Source organism: Dendropsophus ebraccatus, chromosome 2 (genome assembly GCF_027789765.1).
Source record: "Dendropsophus ebraccatus isolate aDenEbr1 chromosome 2, aDenEbr1.pat, whole genome shotgun sequence".
Taxonomy (NCBI): domain Eukaryota; kingdom Metazoa; phylum Chordata; class Amphibia; order Anura; family Hylidae; genus Dendropsophus; species Dendropsophus ebraccatus.
This window is the reverse complement of record NC_091455.1, coordinates 147,313,124-147,333,942: the sequence shown is the minus strand read 5'-3', so window position 1 is coordinate 147,333,942 and position 20,819 is coordinate 147,313,124.

Here is a 20,819-nt window from a genome sequence, read left to right as displayed (position 1 = left end):
GAAACCCCCCACAAGTGACCCCATTCTGGAAACTGCACCCCATAAGGAATCTAACAAGGGGGGCAGCGGGGATATGGCCCCCTGGTGATGGGCACATTAGTGCTGTGAAAGTGAAATAAGTTGTATTTTTCATCTTCACAGCACATGTTCAACATATGTGCCTGTCACCAGTGGGGTCCATATGCTCACTGCACCCCTTGGCAGCACAGGAGCTTTGTTAATGTGACATGGCCTCCATCCTCCATTCCAGCCTCTAAATGGCGCTCTGTCCCTTTGGTGGCTTGCCCTGTGCCCATATGGCACATTATATCCACATGTGGGGTATTTTCGTACTCAGGGGAAAGTACCCTACATGTTTTGTGTTTATTTTCTCTTTTAACCCCTTGTGGAAATGAAAAAAAATCAAGGCTAGACCAACATTAAGTGTAAAAAAAATTAAAATTTTTACACTAAATCATTGATCTAGTCTTTATTTTTCCATTTTCACAAGGGGTTAAAAGATAAAAAAGACACGAATTGTGTAGCGCAATTTCCCCCAAGCACGGAAATACCCCACATGTGGACATAAAGCACCATGCGGGTGCAGGGTAAGCCTCCGAAGGGAAGGAGCACCATTTGGCTAGAATGGATGGTGAATGCCATGTCACATTTACAAAGGCCCTGTGTTGCCAAGACACTGTAAATCTCCCACAAGTGACCCCATTCTGAAAACTGCACCTCTCAAGAAATCTAACAAGGGGTGCAGTGAGGATATGGACCCCTTAATGACGGGCACATTTGTGCTGTGAAAATGAAAAAATGAAATTTTTCACTTTCACGTCACATTGTTCCCATTTGTTCCCATTTGTGCCCATCACCAGTGGGGTCCATATGCTCACTGCACCCCTTGTTAGATTCTTTGAGGGGTGTAGTTTCCAGAATGGGACCACTTGTACTGGCAGCATAGGGTCCTTGTAAATACAACATGGCCCTCGAAATCCATTCCAAAAGCAAAATAGCGCACCTTTCCTTCGGAGGCTCGTCTTGCGGCCGCATAGCGCTTTATGTCCACGTGTGGGGTATTTCCGTACTCGGGACAAACTGCTCTACCGCATTCTGAAAACTACACCCCTCAAGGAACCTAACAAGGGGTGCAGTGAGGATATGGACCCCTTGATGACGGCAACATTTGTGCCGTGAAAGTGATAAAATGAAAATTTTCCCTTTCACGTCACATTGTTCCATATTTGTGCCCGTCACCAGTGGGGTTCATATGCTCACTGCACCCCTTGTTAGATTTCTTGAGGGGTGTAGTTTCCAGAATGGGGTCACTTGTGGGGGGTTTCCAGTGTTTTGGCAGCACAGGGGCTCTGTAAATGCGACGTGGCCCTTGAAATCCATTCCAGTGAAATCCAGCTTCCAAAAGCCAATTGGCGCTCCTTCCCTTCGGAGGCTTGTCCTGCGCCCGCTTGCCACTTTATGTCCACATGTGGGGTATTCTGGAGAAACTGCGCTACACATTTTTTGGTTTGTTATTCCTTTTATCCCTTTGTGAAAATGAAAAATTGAAGGCTAGAACGTTTTAGTGTAAAAAACATTTTTTTTCTTTTTTCACGCCACATTGCTCTGAAAATCTGTGAAGCACCTGTGGGGTCCAGATCCTCACCGCACCCCTTGTTACATTCCTCGAGGGGTGTAGTTTTGTAAATGGTGTCCCTTTAGGGGTGTTTTTTTAGGTTTTGGCACCCCAGAGCCTCTGCCAACCTGAAGTGGTACAGTCAAAAATGACCAAATATAACGGAGGCATTGAAATTCACCAGGCGCTCCTTTATATCTGAGGCTTGTGGTTGCGTCAAATAGCGCAATAGGGCCACATATGGGGTATTTCTATAAAATGCAGAAATGGGGCAATCAATATTGGGGTGCATTTCTCTGGTAATAGGTTTATAATTATGAAAAATATTGGATTACAATAAAATCTCTGCACAGAAAATTTAAATTTTCAAATTTCTTACACACTTAGCTTTTATTTCTGTGACTCCCCTAAAGAGTTAAAAAACTTTCTGTATGTGCTTTTGCAGAGTTTGTGGGGTGCAGTTTCAGAAATTGGGTGCTTTGTGGGGCTTTATAACATACAGTCCCCTCAAATACACTTTTAACCTGAACAGATCCCTAAAAATATCTGATTTTGAAATTTTACTGAAAATTTTGAAATTTGCTGCTAATGTTTTAAGCTTCCTATTGTCTAAAAAAAAAGAAAGATCGTTTAATAAATGCTGCCAACATAAAGTTAACATGTTGCTAATGCTATTTAATATATAATTTATGTGACATAACCATTTTCTGTATAAGCAGAAGAGTTTTAAAGTTGGAAAAATGCATTTTTTCACAATTTTTCATGTTATTTTGTTTTTTTTCATAAAGATTTGTTATAAGTATCGACTCCAATTTACCAGAAATGTAAAGTACAATATGTCACGAGAAAACATTCTCAGAATCAGCCGGATAGGTAAAAGCACTGCCAAGTTATTAATGAATAAAGTGACACAGGTCATATTCATAAAATTTGGCTCGGTCCTTAAGGCCATTTTAGGCCCAGTCCTTAAGGGGTTAAAAAAGCTCTGTGAAATCTGTTGGCTCTATACAAATAAATATTATTATTATTATTATTATTAAATAGTAAATGTCCCACTATGTTCGAAATACATTTTTATTACAAATTAATGCTTAATTAAAGGAGAATTCTGGGCAGGGAAGGGGAGAATCGAAGAAATGTCCCAGGCCCTCTCTCTAAGCAGGAAGTTGCCAGGGACCAGAGCTGCGGTGTATGGCCACCAGTGCTGCCAGTTAGGTAAGTGTTTCTTTCATCCTCCCCCTCCCTGGCTCTTTGGCAAAAAAAAGTCCACTGTGAGGTCTGCTCAGTCAGTCAGCAACTGAGGCGGGACCCCATTACGACTATTATGACTGACTGAGCAGACTTTACACATCAAGAACCAGGTCCCTGCTTAGACCAGGAAGCTGCCAGGGACCCAGGGACTGGAGTGGTGGTATGCGGCCACCAGCACTGGAGCAAGGGAGGTAAGAGCATGTTATTTTTTATCTTCCCCCTTTCCAGCACTTGTTAAAAAATGGGTCTGGCTGGACTTCTCCTTTAAGGAACTTCAAACCCCAATGGCACTTGTGATGGGGTGTTTTCGATTCTATTACAGTATCTGTTTAATGTATACATGGTCATTGCTGGATTAAATAAAGTAAATGCGAGCAAGGTTCCTGGACCAGATGGATTACACCAATTAGACACTGATGTACTACTTGAGAAAAATTATAACTTTACTGAAAGCTGGCTGAAGTTGTCAAGGTTACACAGGACAGTTCTGTACAATTCCAATCCCAAAGGCAGCCACCTTGGGAATAATGCCCCCCTTATTGGGATCCAGCTAAAATATAAGTTTTAACCAGTGAGAAAAAGATGAAAGGAAAATGAAAAGAAACCCTGCCATGGTCAAGATAATCTCCTAGGTAAGTTTAAAAGTAATGAGTGGTAAATGGGCAGGTGGGAGTCAAAAATCTAACAGAAAGGTTACACAAGGAGGCATGGCCAGGGGTCCAAAAGAAAAAAATATCTACCAAGTATATTAATAGATGTATAACTAGATTCTAGAGAAAGGCAGAAAAGGAGAAACCTTCATTAAGGCCGTTAAGATCCACTATCTCCACTCCACTCTACTATACAGTAAGGGCCCTATTCCATGGAGCAATAATTTGCCGAATTGGCCCAATTCGGCCGATTATCGCTCCGTGGTCTAGAGACAACGATCAGCCGATGATCGTTGTCATCGTCTGATCGTTGATATAGGTCCGGACCTATATTTGACGGGCGCCGACCGCGTACGGCTACGTGGAATAGCGGTGCGCGGCCGGCGACTGACGATATACATTACCTATTCATGGTGCAGGGCTCCTTTTCTCCTGCTTCTTCCCGGGTCCCGCGCGCTCCTCCAGTGTCAGGGCGACCTGTGTCAGCTGACAGGCCGCTCAGCCAATCACAGGCAGCGGCGGTCCCGGCCAGTGATTGGCTGAGCAGCTTGTCAGCTGACAAAGGCCGCCCTGAAGCTGGAGGAGCCCACAGGACCCGGGAGAAGCAGGAGAAGAAGAGCCCTCCACCATGAATAGGTATGTATACTAGTTAAGCAAGAGCTGCAAGGACATCAGTAACGATGTCCTTGCAGCCCTTGTTTAACGATAATCGGGGCCATGGAATAGGCCCAGTAAACAAGCGCCGATCTAGCAGATCGGAGCTCGTTTATCGGCCTCCATCGGCCTGTGGAATACCACCCTAAGACTTAGGCTTTTATGGATATCTAGGCCGGGCTGAAGCCAATAGGGAAAGATCCTAGAAATAGCAAAAAATGACACCACACACAGCCCCATAGAACAAAGGATAAAAGCGCTATAAGTATGGGAATGGAGCGATTTTAAGGGACGTATATTTGTTAACAATGGTTTGAATTTTTTACAGGCCATCAGATAAAAGAAACGTTATACATGTTACTTATCGTTTTAATCGTAACGACTTGAGGAACATATAAAACATGTCCGTTATTCCATAGGACACATGACGTAAAAACACAATCCCCCCAAAGAAAAAGAATTGTGTTTTTTTTTTCTATTTCACTGCACATATAATTTTTTTCTGGTTTTGCAGCATATTTTATGCAAAAGTTCAGCCTGTCATTGCAAAGTACAATTAGTGACGCAAAAAATAAGGGCTCATCTGGGTCTGTAGGTGTAAAAATGCAAGTGCCTTTTAAGCACAAGGAGAAAAAAAAGGAAAACGCAAAAACGAAAATTAGCCTGGTCCCGAAGGGGTTAAACTGCGACCTACTCATCAAGCCATTGCCCTTTCAGCGTTGCTACGCTCCCTGCCGCTCCGATCCGGGGGATGGAAATCCTGGGAAACTGGAAAAGGAAACTGGATCCAGCTTTTCCCGGGATCCTGGGAGGAGTGGCAGGGAGCAGAGCAGCGCTGAAAGGCCGGAGCTTGATGAGCAGAGCCCAGATCAAGCGAAGCGCATCTCTTTGTTTAAATGAGCGGTTTGCTCTTCTCTACTGTTCAGTTTTGGGCACCAGTTCATAGAAAAGATGTCCTAGAGCTGAAAAAGGTACAAAAACATGCACAGGGACAGGGAGCATCTCAGTTATGTGGAAAGTTAAAAACAATTAAGTAAGTTTAGAATTGAGAATAGGGCTAGGTTCACACACAGTAAAATAAAGCTAAATACAACTGTAATTTTGAATAAAAATAAAACAATGTGTTAACAAAAGCATCTGCGTTTGCAAAAGCGGGTTGTGAATGAGCATAGTCATTATTTGGAGAGCTATAATTAAATTTGTTCCTTAAAATTACAGCCATATTTTTTATTTATTTTACTTTTTTTTTTCTTTCTTTTTTTTTAGTGTAAGTTTTAGTTTAACAAGAGACATTGTCAACTTATTTACGTCTATAAACAGACTATACAAAAAATATAGTGAAAAATTGAAAAACAAAACAAAAAGATAAAGGGGCATAGGAAGGAGGCTCTCCCTTTGTCTGAAGGAAAAAAGATTCGGTCTCCAGAGGCAACAAGCCTTTTTTTTTTTTACCATGAAAACTGTAAATCTGTGGTCTACCTAAGGAGCTGATCACAGCACAGTCAATGGCTTCAAAACAGGCTAATGTATATAATTATACAATTGTTATACAAGGCCGGTGCCCGGGAATAGACCAGAGCCTTGCGCAGGAAACTGGCAGAGGTTCAAAAAAGGGAATGCTGCACCGGCATCCCCATGACAGCGCCAATACATTCCCTTTAAGGACATTTGTCTTTTTTTCAAATATACTATGTCAGTAATAGAGGTAGAATATGACCAGAGAAGGGGCCGGTCATATTAACAGGTTTACATCGTATACTAACACAAACATGTATATAAATATATATGGCAGTCTAAGACATAAGGCATTCCCACCATCTTATATAATATATTTAGAAATTATTAAAGAATTAAAAGTATTTGTGTTACAGACGTAACACTTGTCTAGACATGTCACTACCTTACAGATAGAAGTAAAATTGGCAACTGTACACTCTTTTGCAAGCATTTTAAAGGCCTCAAGTGACTTTTATATTTTTCAGAGCTGACAGCCTAGAAATATGGGATACCATGGGAATTATACACAAAGGAGAATGTCAGAAATAGCTAAAACAGTTTTTGAAAATAGTTTTGCTATACAGCTAGGGGTTCAGCGGGGGGATGCCCCCTACCGTTTAGGTTACCTATAGGAAACTTTAGCAGAGAACAATGTTTTCTGAATAATAAAGGGTATATTCTGCAGCATTAGAGGCTTGTACATTTCACATGTAGAACCATGTAAAAATGAAAGGAGTTATCTAAGATTAGAAAAACATAGCTGCCTTCTTCCAGAAACAGCTCACCCCTGTCCTGAGGTTGTGTGTTGTGGAACTCAGTTCCACTGAAGTGAATAAAGCCAAGGTATAATGCCTCACACTGCCTAGTATCAGGGGTAGCACTGTTTTTGCACACTAAGGAACTATGTTTTTTTTTATCCTGGAGAACCCCTTTCACCAGACTACATTTGCACGACTAGAAATAGAAATAGAGTAACCAACTAGTAAATCAAAAATTTGTCTCCACAAGTCTAAACAAACAAACAAGTAAAAAATCTAGAAATAACTGATGTGGTAAACCCAAAGGATACTGCAAAAATAGGTTTATTGGGTGCACAAAGAATATATACAGGTATTACAAATCCATACAGTAGAAGGTCTAGGTAGGATAGCAGGCTAAGGTTCTGTTGGGAAGGTAGGCCTGTATGACCCTGCCTAGAGTAGATGAGAACCGCTGGGTCAGGCGTCCCTTTGCCAGACGGAGGATGCCCTTACACTAAAGACCCGTCATCAGACTGTCGAGATATGTCACAGTCAGATGAATGTGTAGGGGGAATTCGGTGTTGTCGTCTGGTAAGGTAGATTAAATCAGAATGTGCGTAAAAAGGAGGACATGTTGTCTACATAAATTTTTTCATGGAAACAGTAATTCACACTTGTTCCACTTCCAACGCGTTTCCCCTATGTAGTCTGCATAGGTTCATTAGGGAATAATGTGGAGATAGTGTGCATATTGTCCTCAAATGGAGCTCTGTCATATCTGGGTAAATAAAGAAAACAATGGGGGTGGAGGGATTAGTACTTGGTGACTTAACCCCTGGATATGATGTATGTATGGTACGAGAAATACCTCTAATAAGACGCTGTCTTGGCGTTGAGAACAAAGATGGCGGCTGTGTAACCCACCTGAGGAGTAAAGTGCATGTAATAAGGTAAGGCAGGTGCACCTTAGGATTGTAAGTCATATGGGGAACCTAATTACTGACGGAGTTATATGTCTTGACTGTCCTAGCCCGACTGTCCTAGCAGGCCTACTGACCCATGCTCCCAGCATCTTAGTGATCAAAACATGCAAGATCCAACACAAAGTCCTATATGTACTAACCATGGTCCACCAAATTTTTGTCCCCTGATGTGCTAAAATTTGTCACTTGGTCTTTTTGCCAAGATTTATAAGGTGTGTGCACCTGTTTTGTAACACTTGAAGTATTTGGGGTTTTGTTTAGTTTTTTTTCTGAAAAGGGGGTGTGACTTGGATGATGCATGACAGCAGGGGCCTTGTTCTAACTATCAAGAGCAGAGAAACTTTCAACCCTTTTAGTTTAACCCCTTAAATGATATGATTGTGGCATTTAAAGCGACTCTGTACCCACAATCTGCCCCCCCCCCCCCCCCGTACCTTTGGATAGCTGTTTTTAATCCAAGATCTGTCCTGGGGTCTGTTCGGCAGGTGATGCAGTTATTGTCCTAAAAGACAACTTTTAAACTTGCAGCCCTGTGCCAAACTGCCATGGCCTAGAGTATCTGTGCCCTAACTTTGCACCACCCCTCCGTCCCTCCTTCCTACCCTCCTCATCATTAGGAATGCCAATGGCAGGATTTTTCCTATTCCTCTGAGTGAAAACTGCACAGGTGCCGTGTTCCCACAGCTGATAAATAGGAGACAATCTGCCTGGAGCATTCCTAATGATGAAGAGGGCAGGGAGGAGGGACGGAGAGGGTGTGCCAGCCTAATACATAGTTACTCTAGGCCACGCCAGTTTGGCACAGGGCTGCAACTTTAAAAGTTGTTTTTTAGGACAATAACTGCATCAGCTGCTGAACGGACCCCAGGACAGATCTGAAGGTACAAGCAGTTTGGGGTGGGCAGATTGTGGGTACAGAGTCACTTTAAGTGGTTTCTGCACTTTTGTTACTCTATCAGCACCAAGACTACCTAATTGCTGGGATGCAGATGAATTTCTGTAGCAGCAAAGGGCCTACTGAAGGCACCCAGGTATGCTATATATTTGCCCCTACTTGGTTTTGCCATCGGCAAGGCCAGTTAGGTCACCAGTCAACATTATACTGACAGGATAATACACAGCACTATACTAGTAGTACAGTGTATTGTATTGGCTATTAGAAGATTGCATTTCAAAGTCCCTTTGTGGGACTAATAAAAAGTAAAAATGAAAGTTTTTGAAAATATTTTTTATTAAATTAAATATTTAAAAAATCCCCCACCCCCTCTCCCAAAAAAGTACTACATATTTTCCCTTACAAAAGAATAAAAAATAAAAACACATTTTTTATATCACTACATCTGTAAGGATCTGAACGATAATTATTTATCATTATTTATCCCACATGGTGAACACAAAAGGAATAAAAATTAAAAAACTACAACAGACTGTATTTTTTTTCATTTGGCAATGAAGAAAAGAAAAAGAAAGCAATTAAAAAGTTCTTAAGAACCTAAAGTACCTAAAGATAGCGCCAATAGAAAGTCCTAACTTGATAAAAGTTAAAACCAACGAAGATGACAGTTGCTACCTCAAAAATTAATGCAAACATTTACATTTTTGGTCACTTTTCCTAATCCACCAGTAGACAATTTATTGATGATGAACTGATTTTTTATGATGATATTGCATCAAACTAGGCAGCAAAGAATGTTTGTCACTGTTGTTTTGAACCCCTTTTCTCTATTTGTTAGCCTATAACAATACTAACAATTTTGTAAATCACCAAAAATAACATCTAACCCCAGAAAAAAGTCTTGGCCATTACCTGTCTCCCTTCTCTGCAATCTGTTGTCCATCTCTTGTTGTTAAAGGAAATCCATTTTTAGTAATCAACACGGCAAGACAAAATGCAGGCAGTGGGGCTAAGCTACTGCTCTGTGTTGGAGAAAGGGAGGGAGAGGAGGATTGTGTATCTAAAAGTTGTGAGTTTCATTGGCCCTAAAAGGTAAATCAATGCTTCCTTCTCATCTCAGCAGCAGTAGTTCAATGCTTAGTCTAACTCCTTACTTGTTGCACTGCGTTGCTTCCTGTGTCTAATCTCAACCTTCTCTTCCCTTTAGTGTGCAGGCTTGTCTTCAGCAGCAGTTCAGTGTTTAGTGTAACCCCTTCCTTACTGTGATGCTGTTGACTCTTCTCCTTCTGTACACATCACACTTGGCTTCTTCTACATATCTATAGTAATGTACAGCTTAGGAGCAGATGTACAAATCATGATAAATCACGCCAGGCACAGTAATGATAAATACCCCCTAGGCCCTTTGCTGTCATTGACCAGAGAACTAAAAGAGGGAGTAACTGTTGGGTAATACTGGCAAACAGCCCCGTTCCAGTCCCACCCCCTGAAATTGAAATAATGAGAAATAACTGTCCACCATGAAAGGGACTGACAGGGGCTCAATAACAGCAGTGAGAACACTAATGGGTTAACATAAGAAAAGATGTTTAAATGACAGGTACACTTTAAAGTTCCCCTCTGTTTAACCCATAGCTGCACCAGGACGTTATTGAACGTCCTCGTGCCGCTATGGGAGTTCAGAGGGGGGTCGCGCGGCGACCACCCTCTGAACTGCCGCGATCCCGGGTGCCGCGTGTAGCCCGGGCTCGCGGCTATTAGCGGGCACGGTCCGATCGCCGTGCCCGCTAATTAAGTACTTAGAAGCAGCTGTCAAAGTTGACAGCTGCTTCTAAATACTTGCTTTTATTCATACCTGGTGGTCTAGTGGGGGGATCGCCCCCCTGCGGCGCGATTGCGGGGGGGCGATCCCCGCATCCATCCCGGGCCGGGGTCTGCTCCGTAATGGCGCTGATCCCGGCTCGGCATTCTATTGCTTTTGGCTGCAGCAGCCAAAAGTAATAGAACACCGATCTCATGGATTCATGCAGTATAACTATACTGCATGGATCTCTATGAGAGATCAGAGTACATATACTAGAAGTCCCCCAGGGGGGCTTCTAGTATATGTGTAAAGTAAAAGAAAAATGTATTTTTAATAACACAAAACCCCCTCCCCTAATAAAAGTCTGAATCACCCCCTTTTCCCCATTTTATAAATAAAAATAAATTAATTAATTAATAAACAAACATGTTTGCTATCGCCGCGTACGTAATCGCCCAAACTATTAATTAATCACATTCCTGATCTCACACGGTAAACGGCGTCAGCGCAAAAAAATCCCAAAGTGCAAAATTGCGCAATTTCTGTCGCATCAAATCCAGAATAATTGTAATAAAAAGCGATCAAAAAGTCATATATGCGCAATCAAGGTACCGATAGAAAGATCACATCATGGCGCAAAAAATGACACCTCACACAGACCCATAGACCAAAGGATAAAAGCGCTATAAGCCTGGGAATGGAGCCATCAATAACGTCCTGGTGCAGCTATGGGTTAAACAGAGGGGAACTTTAAAGTGTACCTGTCATTTAAACATCTTTTCTTATGTTAACCCATTAGTGTTCTCACACAGACCCATAGACCAAAGGATAAAAGCGCTATAAGCCTGGGAATGGAGCCATTTTAAGTGACGTATATTTGTTAACAACGGTTTGAATTTTTTACAGGCCATCAGATACAATATAAGTTATACATGTTACATATCGTTTTAATCGTAACAACTTGAGGAACATGCATAACAAGTCAGTTTTACCCCAGGGTGAATGGCGTAAAAACACATTTCCCCCAAATAAAAGAAATGCGTTTTTTTTTTTCAATTTCACCACACTTTGAATTTTTTTCTGGTTTCCCGGCACATTTTAGGCAAAAATTACATCTGCCATAGCAAAGTACAATTAGTTGCGCAAAAAATAAGGGCTCACTTGGGTCTCTAGGTGGAAAAATGCAGGCGCTATGGCCTTATATACACGAGGAGGGAAAAACGAAAACGCAAAAATGAAAACTGGCTGTGTCCCCTAAGGGTTAAGCACCTTTAATCAGATAAATGTATTTTGGGGGAGTCTCAGAACTCGTGGATGGCTAGAAGTCCAAATTCACTGTGCAGAGTGTGGGCAGATTCTGTATTGGACAGATGGTTATTCTCCACCCTCTTCACCTTTCGTGAGCCCCATGTAGGGAAACTCGCAAGAGCACTCTAACATTTAAATCCCACAATTACAGGCCATCCTACATTTTATTTTGAAGACCTCATTGGCTATAGTAGTAAAAATGGATTCCATTCCATAACATAAACAGATACAGATGACACACAAAAAGAGGGGGATTTATGAAGACCAGCGTATTCGTACCTTTGTCCTAAATTAGGCCCTGCCCCCTTTTCCCTGGGCGGATTTACTAAGAGGCACTCAACCATTCCTCAACCATTTTTAATGATCACAATACGTCTTTGGTCTGCGCGTCAGAAGTAGCCTGGCACTGGTCTTCTGAGCATAAAATCACAGGAACGTGGATGTTGTATGAATGCAGGGCCCCTGCTCAAGAGCAGAGAAACCTTCAATCGTTTAACTCCTTAAATGCTGTGGTCAAACTGATTGTAGCATTTAAGTGGTTCCTAAACTTTTGTCACCCCATCAACACCATGGTGATGCAATCACTAGGATGCAGATTATTTTCTATGGTCGTAGGGGGTCTACTGAAGTTCCCCAGTTATGCTATATATTTCTGCCTACTCAGTTTTATCTCAGTTTTATGATAGGTCACCTATCATTGTTGAATTAACAGGTCAATAAACTACACTATATTAGTGATCAGAAGATTGCATTTCAAAATCCCTTTGTGGGACTAAGAAAAAGTAAAAATTAAAGTTTTGGGAAATATTAGAATTAAAGCCGCCATCCCTTCTCCCAAAAGTACAACTACACAATTTCCACTTACAAAATAATTTTTATATAAAACATAAAAAAAGAAAACATACGCACATTTTGTATCACCACAACAACCTGAACTATTCTATTATCTGATTATTTATCCCACACGATGAATGCAATAAAAAAATTTAAAAAGAGAGAGAGAGTGAGAGACCGACACTGCTTTTAGAGCACAGTGGTGGTTGGTGACCTAGACAACGAGCAGTTAAAAATAGGAGGGAAGGAGTAGGCATATCAGAAAAAGAAGGCAAGTTTGTTAAATGCATTAGTGTAACTTTGTTAGTTGAAATGGGAATTTCTGAGTTGTCCAACTCTGTATTGTCCCTACCTGCCCCGATCACTGTCTGCAAAAGTTTTGAGACATTTATGGGCAGGCCATGCCTATAGCTGTAAATGGAACAGAATTTCTACTATCATCACTTAACATGCCCTGCTATTTCTAATCATGTTTTTTTTTTTTGTTACAATCATAATTTTCATAACACAACAATGTTTATCAGAATTAAAACTTTCTTAGCAGGACAGATCTTTTTTTTAAGTGAGATGCAATAACATTTACCAATAATACTTAGCAATAAGCACCTGACTTGTTTAGTTTAATTCACAGTGAATAGGACTTTTAATATTATTAGCACAGTGGTTTTTAAAACAAAAAGTCAAAATACATATAGCTGGCATAATAAAATAAATACAACCATAAAAAGCACATGATTTTACACAGCCAAATATTTTCACGATATGTTGGTTTTTATAGTTTAAATGTCAATAAGTGTGAACAATGTGTGTTTTTCTTGGATTCTGTAATCTTTCCAAATATAAACACAGTTTGTAATAATAAACCAACAGTTAGCTAAAACTTTTCTATGGAACTTGTGAGAACAGTGTAAAGAGGACTTACAGGTTGATCTGCTGCTGCTGTACAGTGGAGAGTTGCTAGGTGCTGAATCGTCCGTTGCATGAGCCGTGTTTAGCACCACGGACAGCTCCCCTGGTTCCACCACACCCGGGTCCGCTCTCTCCCAAGCTGGATGAGGAAGTGTTTGCGCCAAGCAGTCTGTCCTGCCCTTCTTTGCTTTGCCAGGCTTCCACTCATTGTCTGCTCCAGGCACTTTGCTTAGCTGAACCACTGTGTTTTTTGATCTAGTCAGAGCTGATGTTACTGACCCCATGATTTTGTGCTGCTGGTCAAGTAGATAATAATATCCAAATATAGCCGATAGGTAGCAGTTCCGTTATACGATTCAGTAATAAACCTTTTTCTGCAGTAGTTTCCAGCAATATATACCAATGATGCAAATGGGTGATTCTATTTCAAATGATCATTTTCACATTAGTAAACTCCCTATTTAAATAAGAGCTGTCAGTAAGAGTAGATTGACAAATCTCAAAGGTTTTCTGCATTTGATTTAGTAGTCCTCAGCAGTCCTCATCACATTCATCCCAGAGCTGTTCTTGTTGCAAGTTTGAAAAGTAAAGATGTTGCTGTATCTTTCAGTCTCACTGCATGCTTGTTGTTGCTCTTGTTAGTTCAGACTTCCTCTAGAGATCTGATGAATGAAATCAGGCCCCTCCTCTTGCCTGTCTCTTGTGTACTACTGTATGCTCAGTTCTGATGTCCTTTGCCAACTGTATCCACAATAATAAAGAAGATATATATATATATATATATATATATATATATATATATATATATATATATGAGATTTAACGCAGCCAAGGCGTAGTCAAACACACTAGCACACTAGACAAATCTTAGGTTAGATTACTATTGAGAAAAGATATTAAGAGCCTATATAGACTTTTCTTTTTATTTTACTGTGTGCGAACCTGGACTTGAAAAAAAATCTGTAAAAAAGGAATGTGACGACAATATATTTTAGGTACTTTTTTGTGATATCTGGGAGGAAAGGAATGCAAGGGTTAATTGTTTATCCAATGTGGCAATCATACAATTACTGAAGATTTGTCTGGTTTAGAGAACCCTTATATTCTTTTATGCATTACAGTTCAGAATTTGATCTATTATACAAAGTTAATGAACACTTTTCTAAGGATCGCCCGGTCTTAATTCTAATAAAAGCCATGTAGTGGTGCATTGCATATACCTAATGACTCATACTGTTGAACTGGGCTCATATGTGCAAGTCATGGGAAAACTGTGACACTATTAGGCAGAGAGGAGTTATCACTAATCCCATGAGCCCTGTGCAGCATAGAAACAGATGGATTATTACTTCAATACACAAACTATGAACAATTTGATTCGGAATAATAATTATCATAGTAGCATCTAATAACTATAAAAATTGGTTGTGGATACATACAGTCAAATAATCTGCAAAGAATTTGGAAACAAATTTTAGTTGTGGCAATGGAAGAAGGAGATTAGTGGGAGATAACAAAGATGTAGTGTATATTTGCACTTGAGGATAACCAGTCAGCGTTCCCAAAATAATTTAAGGGTGTAGTGAGCATTTTCCCTCCAAAACCACTGGTGTTTTCCAGAACCTAATGCAAATCAGATGGTTACAAATAAGAATTGCAATTCTACCTCAGGTATGCCATTTCAGTGTGATGTGTTGTGTCCTGTTTGTGCCCCCAGAGACACACACCTCATGAATTTAGTTTGCCTAGGCAAACTTGGGGCTCAATTCATCAGTCGTTGGCCAGATTCTGCCTTCTGGAAGCAGCAAGGCATTAAACCAAAACTGCAAGTGATTGATCTGTGCCTGATTGCTGGATACTCACCAATGACAGGAATAGTGATTCTGAGAACCCCTGTTAAAGAGAAACAATCAGCAAATTTGTGCTGCGTTGGCTCCCAGAACGGCTACAAGCACCTCACAGCCGGCAGTAGTGGATTGTAATAGGTCCGTTTCAGGCGTTAGCCCTGGGCCCTGAACTCCTGGGGGGCCCATGGCCACCCAAAAAGACTTATACTTTCAGTTGTGTATTGTCTTCTGGCTACATTTCTGCCATTATTTCAGAAAATCGCTGCTTTTTTACCGCAATTTTGCACAGATGAAGGCATCATGACATTATCTGTCCTGTACTATGAACACCACACTAGTGCTGCCATAGTTACAGTAGAGGGGGAGGGCGCCAGGCTTGGTGAACAGCCTGGGGCCTATGGTGAGGTTAATCTGCCCCTGGCAGCCGGGTCTTCAATTGTGTCAGCGGGCATTCTATTGTGTCATTGTTGTTCCGGGCTCCATAGCTTGAGGTCCTTGTAAATAGCTTTTTAATAACATGCGCAAGGCACGTGGAGAGCCATGACTAGTCATATGTGCGGTGTCCTAGTCACAGCTCTCTGCCCATCAACTGTGCTGATTGGTTCCCTTTAAGTGAAGCAGGCATCAACATTGTATATGTACACTGCCAAAGATAGCAAAACACACAGAGTTCCTCTTCAGATGCATAAGTGTCCTGTCACTCTATTCATTCTTAATGGGAGCTGTGGAGATACACCAAATGCTGTAATAAGGGGGAGTTCATCTGTTGAGGCCCTCTGTGATCAGATGTAGGATGTAGGACAGATGTAGGACAACTCCTTTATCAAACCAAACACAATTAGAATTAGCATGTGCAGCAGGTGCAAATAAAAATACACTCAGCAAATCTGCCCCATTGTTTTTACTGGCTTGTGAAAACTGCATTGGAACATTTAATTATGAACAGATGTAATCAGTTAGACATAATGACATCTCCTTATTAATACAATATGAAATGGCATTATTTTACATTGTCCCTTGATTCTGTATTTTTCCATTCTTTTTGCACCATTTGTTTTTAATGATAACAAATTTAAACCTAAACCTACAAATGAACTTTACAGCACCACCTTAACTTCATAGCAACATCTGTCACCTCAACATCATAGCAGTATTTCCTCCCATCTACATCGTACACCAAGCACTGTGCGACTGAATGGCAAATAAATAAGAAAAGAAACTGAAAAACAAGGGTCTGATATACTGTTCTTGTCTTGCTTTGCTGTCTGTACTATAATGTAATATTTTCAAATAGATTTAATGAGGGTCTTCATTTACAAAGAGGAGCACATGTTAGTTTAATGTCAACATCAAAAAGAACAGTTGAAAAGATAAAGCATAAAACTGCCATGCTAAAGCTTTGTAGTTGTCCACAATTTCATTTTAATAGACATCATAAGCTTTTATCAGTCGCAGGATATGTTTGCAAAGCTCACGTAACATCTGATTGTTGGAACAGCACTTTGTAATGGCTTCATATTGGTAAATTTAGAATATTTGTTAAAAATGAACATCGGAAAAGTATAGAATTGTCACGGCCGCGGCGGCTTCCCGCGTTCCGGGTTCCGGGTTCCGCGTTCCTAGGAGGCGGGGACGCGCGCGCCGGCTGTCTCAGATTTAAAGGGCCAGTCCGCCCTTAATTGGTTAGTTGCACCAATTACTCCCCTATAAATCCCAGCATGCCCTGTCCCTTGGGTTGGAGCCTCTACATGCTTCCTATAGCGTTTGGCCCAGCTCCCTGTTGTTCCTGACCTTAGTCCTTGTCCCTAGTTCCTGTCCTTAGTCCTTGTCCCTATCCTTGCCCGCTGCTTTCCCATTGTTCCTGAGTCCTGTCCGCCACCTGCGAGCATGCCTTCTGTCCTCTGCCTGCACGATCTCCTGCCTACTGCTCCTGCCACGCCTCGCCTGCCGTCACCAGCAACCAAGCCAGGGGTAGCGACCTGGGGGTCGCCTGCCGCAGCAAGTCCATCCCGCCTTGCGGCGGGCTCTGGTGAAAACCAGCGGCCCCTTAGACTCCGCTCCCTGGTGAGGTTAGTGCCATCGCTGGTGACGGTCCAGTGGATCCACTACTCCAGGCGTTACAGTAGGCTCCAACCATGGATCCCGGCGAGGTGCCTGATCTCCGTGACGTCGCCAGAGTGGTCGCTCAACAGGTTCAGCAAATCCAGCAATTGACTGCCGCCCTACAGCAGCATACTACAGCCCAGCGCCTATCACCACCTGCAGCTACCTCGAGACTTCTACTGGCTCTCCCAAGCAACTCCAAGTTGTGCAGAGGATTCCTGACTCAATGCACTATGTATATCGAACTTCTAAGCAATCAGTTTCCCACTGAGCGCTCTAAAGTGGCTTTCATCATCAGCCTATTAGAGGGTAGAGCTCTGGCCTGGCCCACGCCGCTGTGGGAACGAGATGACCCTGCTGCTGCCAATCTCCGAACCTTCTTATTCGAGTTTCGCTCCGTCTTTGAGGAACCTGCCCGTGCTTCTTCAGCTGAAACTGCTCTCCTCAATCTCTCTCAAGGGAGCTCCTCTGTTGGCGATTACGCCATCCAGTTCCGTACCCTGGCGGCTGAATTGGACTGGAATGAAGCCGCTCTAATAGCCACCTTCAAGAAGGGCCTGTCTAGTCGGGTGAGAGACGTGCTTTCCGCCCGAGACCTACCCACCTCCCTGAACGAACTCATCCTACTGGCCACCAGAGTTGATACTCGTTTTTCGGAGAGGGAGGAGGAGGTTCAGCATGAACATCTACTAGGCTTGCCCCGTCGCCATCTCCAGCTGGCGCCGGTTTTCCAGAATCCTGACTTTCCGGTGCCCCAGCCCTCTCCTGAGATTCCCATACAGGTGGAACGGGCTCACCTGACGCCTGATGAAAGAATTCGTCGTCTGGAGCTGAATCTCTGCCTCTACTGCGGTGGTTCGGATCACTTTCGGCTGAGATGTCCCCTACGTCCCCAAACGTCCGGGAAATGCTCGCACCTAGGTCCGGTGGGACAGGTGTCCCTAGGCGTGAACGCTACCTTTCCAAGTTTGTCTATGCCGGTTTCCATCCAGACACCCTCAGGACAAAATCACCAGACTACTGCCTTTCTCGATTATGGGTCAGCAGGCAGTTTTATTGCGGCAACATTGGTCCAAAGATGGCGGCTACCCGTGATCCAACTAGCCAGGCCCTTGACTATCTCCTCGGTCACGGGCGAGATTCTTACCGACCAGATATATTTCCAGACCGCACCTCTAGTCCTCCAGGTGGGTCCTTTACATCAGGAAAAGATATCCTTCTACGTCCTGCCCCATTCATCCCCCGCCATCCTCCTGGGACTCCCTTGGCTGCAATTACATGCTCCTAAGCTGGACTGGAGAACCGGGGAGATTATCAGTTGGGGTCAGGACTGTTCCAACCAGTGTCTCAAGTCACCTCAGACCAAGTACTCGGTGTCGTCACCTGACCCCGCCAAGCCTCTATCCGGCCTACCGGCAGAAGACCAAGACTTGGCGGATGCCTTCTCTGCCGAGAAGGATCTCATCCACAAACCCACATCCCCTCGCCACAGTATACCTCCTGATCGCCTAGTACCAGTCGTCACCTCTACTCTTCAGAGAATACCCCCCGGAAAGACCCATGTTCACCCTGCGCTTCGAAGAGGGATTTTGAAGTGGGGACATTCCTCATTGGAGGCCGGGCACCCTGGAGTCCGAAAGACCGGGCAACGGATCTCCCGCCACTACTGGTGGCCCAGTTTGTTCCAAGATGTCAAAGACTTTGTGGCTTCCTGTGCCATTTGCAGGCAAGAAAGAGGGGGAGGCCAAAGGGGGGGGGGGGTACTGTCACGGCCGCGGCGGCTTCCCGCGTTCCGGGTCGCCGCCGCGACTCTTCTGTCCCATGCAGCCGCCGGAGTCCTTGTGTAGGGACCCGGCGCTGCTGCTAGTTCGGCCCCTGGGGCGCCTCACCTCTCCTCCGTTCCTGTCTCGGTCTGTGCCGGCCGGCGCGCGCGTACCCGCCTCCTAGGGCGCGCGCGCGCCGGCTGTCTCAGATTTAAAGGGCCAGTCTGCCCTTAATTGGTTAGTTGCACCAATCACTCCCCTATAAATCCCAGCATGCCCTGTCCCTTGGGTTGGAGCCTCTACATGCTTCCCATAGCGTTTGGCCCAGCTCCCTGTTGTTCCTGACCTTAGTCCTTGTCCCTGGTTCCTGTCCTTAGTCCTTGTCCCTATCCTTGCCCGCTGCCTTCCCATTGTTCCTGAGTCCTGTCCGCCACCTGCGAGCACGCCTTCTGTCCTCTGCCTGCACGATCTCCTGCCTACTGCTCCTGCCGCGCCTCGCCTGCCGTCACCAGCAACCAAGCCAGGGGTAGCGACCTGGGGGTCGCCTGCCGCAGCAAGTCCATCCCGCCTTGCGGCGGGCTCTGGTGAAAACCAGCGGCCCCTTAGACTCCGCTCCCTGGTGATGTTAGTGCCATCACTGGTGACGGTCCAGTGGATCCACTACTCCAGGCGTTACAAGAATAGAATAGTAAGTATAAAGTATTTGAAGTTATAAAGCATCTAAATATATATTTACAGCACTTTGCATTACTGTGTTACAAGAATGTCAATGCCAGTTAGCAAAGTATTCACACTCCTTTAGGTTTGGTTGACATGCATTGACAATGCAACTTGTGAGCACACTCTACAATGATGTAGCTGGTTATTGGTATTGGATATTAGAGATAAGCGTGCACACTTGTTCGAGTATAGAATTCACTCAAATATCGGGCTACTTGAAAGTACATACTTGAGCGAGTACTGCGTGCTGTTCGGGTGCTCAGTAAAAAAAAAGCTTATTGAAAGGCTGCTGAGAACCCTTAAGCCTTTCGATAAGCTTAAAGGTCCTCCCACCCTTGAGTATTTAACCAGGTGCCCCCCACATGGCAGAGCAGAGGATACCTGTTTAGGCTGCGTTCATACTACGTATATTTCAGTCAGTATATTTCAGTCAGTATTGCAACCAAAACCAGGAGTGGATTAAAAACACAGAAAGAATCTGTTCACACAATGTTGAAGTTGAGTGGATGGCTGCCATTCAATGGCAAATATTTGCTGTTATTTTAGAACAACGGCTGTTATTTTGAAATAATAGCAGTTATTTACTGTTATATGGCGGCCATCCACTCAATTTCAACATTGTGTGAACAGATCCTTTCTGTGTTTTTAATCCACTCCTGGTTTTGGTTGCAATACTGACTGAAATATACGTAGTGTGAACGCAGCCTTAATCTGAAAGTGATCATCATTGTGTCCAATGCATTATACAGTATATTTTTATTTCAGTTTAGCTTTTGTAAACGAAAAATAGCAAAATTAGAATGAAAATATTAAGTAAATATATAGTAAAGAAGTGGGTGGCTATAATGTAATAGATAAGAAGAGGTGTGCATCTATTGCATTATAGCTGCAAGCTTCTTTACAGCATATTACGTTAATACTGGATATTCCCGTTCTAATTTTTTTTTGTTTACAAAAGCAAAACTGAAATGAAAATACTGTATGCTGCTTTAAGTTAAAGGAGTACTCCGGCGATTTACTTTTTAAGCTTAATTAGCACACATTACAAAGTTACATGACTTTGTAATGTGTGTTCATAAGCTATCTGGCCCAGTAAGCCCCCCCCCCCCAGAGGTTGAATAAAATATACATACCAAATGACTGTCGACCCCGTCCTCTTCTCCCGGGGGCCATCTTGGGTCAATGTCATCAGAGCAGGGGGCGGACCTGGTCTTCATCCTCTTCGGCGTCTTCCAAAGCAGTGAAT